Here is a 4,593-nt window from a genome sequence, read left to right as displayed (position 1 = left end):
TTTTGCTGTTCATTGTGGTTATCGTTGCTTTCACAGATTTTTTTTTTTTAAATTGTGTACTGGCTTAAGTGATTTACTTTCCAATTGTGTTTTTCTCTTTCCTATAGATTCTTAATTATTTTCTATTTAGAGAAGAATTTTCAGTATTTCCTTTAGGATATGTTTAGTATTGCCTTATTTTTTTTAGTTTTTGCTTGTCTGAGAAATTTTCTTCCTCTAAATGATAATCTTGCTGGCTAGAGTACCCTAGGTTGCAGATTTTTCCCTTTCAGGACTTTGAATATACCTTGCCATTCCCTTCTGGCCTGCAGTGTTTCTGTAGATAAATCAGCTGATAGCCTTACGGGGGTTCTGTTGTAATTAACTCTTTGTTTTTGTCTTGCTGCCTTTAGAATCCTCTCTTTAACTTTTGCCATTTTTATTATAATATGTCATGGTGTGGGTATGTTTGGGTTTATCTTGCTTGGGACCCTCTATGCTTCCTGTACCTAGATATCTGTTTCCTTCTTTAGGTTTGGGAAGTTTTCAGCCATAATTTCTTCAAATACATTTTCAATCCCTTTTTCTCTTTCTTCTCTTTCTTGGATCCCTATTATGCATAGATTAGCATGCTTTATATTATCCCATAGGTCTTTATATTGCTTTCATTTTTTTTTTTTTTTTTCATTTGGCTTTCTGTCTGCTGTTCTGATTGAATGAGTTCCATTATTCTATCTTCCTGGTCACTTATTCATTCTTCTGCATTATTCACTCTGCTATTCATTGCCTTTAGCTCAGATTTTGTCTAGGAGAATTAATTTTCAAATTTTTCTTGGTTCCTTTTTATAGTTTCTAGTTCCTTTTTACAGTAATCTACATTTTTGTTGACAGCCTTTCTTAGTTCCTTCAGTGTTTTCATTATCTTCTCTTCGAACTCATTGTCTATTAGACTGAAGAGGTCTATTTCATTGTTTGTTCTTTCAGAGAAATTCTCTTGATCTTTTGATTGGGAGTGGTTCCTCTGCTTCTTCATTTGACTTATATTTCTCATGCTCTATGAGCTTAGGGGAAACGATTTTCTACTGTGGTCTTGGAGGGCTATTTTTATGTGGGAGCATCCCTGTGTAGCCTGTGTGGCTTTAATATTTTTTTGGTATGAGGGCTGTTTTCAGTGTGCTTGCCTGCTGCCTCTTTCCTCAGTGTATGCTGGCCATTATCCCCTTGAAAGGAGGTATGACTGATGTTGTGGTGACCAGAGCCTGCACTGGATATTGAGCAGGACTTCCTCTTTTCTCTGTGGTTGTCACTGCCCTGTCAGGGCCTGGGTCTGTTCCTTAGCTGTTGGAGTAGAAGCCCTCAGATCCATTTCTGAGCTGCTTTGCAAGGTAGATGAGATTAGAGCACTCTCAATGGGAGAGGAGCCTCTGACTCTTTCTCTACCACAGCTGTTCACCTGTTGTGTCACCTGTTACCCATTGTGTGGGCACACAAAGTACACTGTTGTTGGCACTGCCCTTGGGCCCATCTTAACCTTGGGAATGCCAAAAGTTTGCCCTGGTGTCCCTCAGGCATTGTTTTTATAAGTCCACCAGCACAGATCCACTGAAGTCAGGTCCCAGGACTGTAGTTGTTGTGCACCTGGACCTGATGTGGGTTCAAGTGTAAGTCTGTTTCTCAAGCAGCCATGGGGAGAGACTTCAGCCCTGCTTCCTAAGTTGTGTGGCTCCTGGGGCTCAGCTGTGGTTTCAGCCCCACCTCTGTGAGTTGGCAACCCACTGGCATCTGCTCCTGGAGCTGGCTGAGGTGGTGGCTGGGGCACAAGAGCCCACGGATGCAGGAGCCCCCTGGCAGTGGCTGGGGTATGTTCTCCTGGATCCCATGGAGGCAGGGACTGGCACATGGAGAAAGAGGCAGCCCTGCCCCTCCCTTCATGCACTACTTAATGATGGAGGTTCACTTCTATGGCGGGTCAGGGCTTCTTCTGTGAACACTCCTGGTTGTGGCCATACCACACTCCAGCCCCTTCTGGCTGTCTCCTCACAGCCAACAGCAGTCCTCTCCCTTGTCCTCTAAACTAAAAGTTTCAACACCCAGCCCTGGCCCGTAACAGTGGACATGCGTGTCTCAGGCTGGGGCTTAGTGGCAGAGATCGTCTCTGCAGGTCTCTTTCCCTCTGTTCTGCCTGCCACACACCAGTTGTTGTGCTCTCCTCTGAGCCTCCAAAATTCCCTTTCTGTCCCAACTGATCTGCCAGTGAGGGAGCTTCTCAGGGTGTGGGAACCTTTCCTCTTTTTCAGCTCCCTCCCAGGGATGCAGGTCCTGTCGTGCTTCCTCTTTTTTTTTTTTTTCTCTTTCATCCTGTCTGGTTATGTGGAGATCTTTCTTGTCCTTTCAGGTGTTTGAGGTCTTCTGCTAGTGTTCAGTAGGTATGCTGTGAGAATTGTCCCATTTGTAAATGTGTTTTTGATGTATTTTTGAGAGGAGATGAGTTCCACATCCTTGTACTCTGCCATCTTTTCATGCAAGATGTTAGATCACCTCAGAGGGATAGAAATCTGAGACTTCATCGAACTTCTAAAAAAAGGTTATGTGAACTGCTTGGTGTCTACTTTCTAATGAAGGTTTTTTTTTTTTTTTTAGTTTATTAACAATCAAGTTTATTAACAAGAATTGGATGTGGGGGGGAGGGGGGTGGGTGAAAGAATTCTTCTGATGGCTGTGGAGGTGCTGGATTTGAATCCTGTGTGGAGAACATTCTCATCGTCCAGTGGACCGGGTCCCAGTGAGCACGGCAACCTGACCTCCTTCAGTCATCCATGGGGTTTATTTACAGGCTTAACTCTGTTGGAACACTTCCTGCTGGGCAGCCTGCAGCAGAGATGCGTTAAGATGCAGTTCCAGATTCTCCCAGCCACCCCCTTCTTCTGTTGAAGGTTTTTTTTAAAAACGTGAATATGATGCAAAATTTTATCTAAGATTCTTGCTTTCATCATCACCTGATAGGGAGGTTGAGGGAAGTAATTATCCCTTGCCCACCTTTAATTATACTAAGAAGAACCTAAGAGTTGTGCATGACCAATTAGTTAATGGCCCTTATAAAAATGATTATTAAAGTGTACTAGATATATAAATAGAAAATAAGATTAAAAAATATGAAATCACACAAACATCTTTTTTCTGTCCACAATATCCATCTTCAAAAACATCAAAGAACTTAAATCACAACCTTGAGTCACAGAGTCAGGTAGGTCAGGGTTGAAAGAAACTTTCAATGTCATCTAGTGTAGTCCTTTAATTTTTTACTGTCCTTTCCTAGACACTTGATTTAATTGTTCCAAGAATAATCAAGTTCTCTATGAAATCTCTCTCAAGTTCTTATGAATCCCCTGTTCTCTCCATTGAGCCTTAAGGTTTAATAATTAAAAATTTTATCTGTGCAAATAAATTTTATCTGTTTAACCACAGACTTTTGTTTGCTCATCTGCATTGGTCTAGATTTTAGATTGTAGTGTGTTGACCATATAATAGGTTCTCAGTGGTATTTACCTTTCATCCGTTCATTTGATCTTTATAAAAGCCCTATGAAGTAGGTGTTAATATTATCTCCATTATTCAGATAAGGAGCTTGAAGTCAGAAATGTAAGTACTCGTAATTTCCCCAAGGTCATTCTCAGCTAGTACATGAAGGAGCTGTTACTCAAACCCAAGTCTGTCTACAGAGCCAAAACTCTTGATATAACAAACTATATGATACAAAATATGATACAGTTTCTCAATATATTAGATGGGATAATGCATGAGATAACACTTAACACAGTACCTGGCATAAATATATTTAGATCAATAAACATTATCTAATTTAGTAGATAATCTTTTTGTTTTTCCTTTGCTGTTTTAGATGGATACTTTTTAGCTGTTGAAGTTTAAACTTACTGGCCATGAAAATTCTGTGAAATAAACTAAGGATTTTTCTTTTGCAAGGGAAAAGAACTTGGGTGGGCAGAAAATGATGGACGTAGAGAAGAAAGACCAAATAAGGGGTTGGGGAACCCCAGAGTTCAAAAAACTAGGGGTTCATTAGGAAACATGGTAAGCAAAGCCAGTGGCTAAAGGGAAGAGCCACTGCAAGAGACCCCATTTGGATGCTCAGGAACCTGGATGGATGGGGTGTTTATAAGCTGATGGTTCACACTTTCCACCTGCCAGTTCTTTTTCTTTGGGTTTTGCCCTGCTGTTTTCAATCTAATCCATACAATGACTCCAGGAGCTCTCAAATCCTAAATGAAAGACATGTACTTATCTATTGTGGTGGTGGTGGTAGTGGTGGAGGAGGAAGTGGAGGTGAGAAGCCCTTACAACTTTTCTTAAGAGGAGCTTGAACTGGTTAGTCTAGGACACCACCATCATATCATCATATTTTTATCAGTTCTTGTCAAATATTTGTATATCTATTATTGTTCTACTATATAGTAGTACTAGGTATTAGAGGTAAAAGAAATGAGTAAGGCATGAATGGCCTTTGCTTCCGAATAGCTAGTAGAGTACCTTCTGTTTGGTTGATATTAAATATTCGACACAGTATTTTATTTTCATTCAGAGTTCCTGGACTCAGCC

This window comes from Hippopotamus amphibius, chromosome 4 (genome assembly GCF_030028045.1).
Source record: "Hippopotamus amphibius kiboko isolate mHipAmp2 chromosome 4, mHipAmp2.hap2, whole genome shotgun sequence".
In the NCBI taxonomy this organism is placed as follows: domain Eukaryota; kingdom Metazoa; phylum Chordata; class Mammalia; order Artiodactyla; family Hippopotamidae; genus Hippopotamus; species Hippopotamus amphibius.
This window is presented reverse-complemented; position numbering follows the sequence as displayed.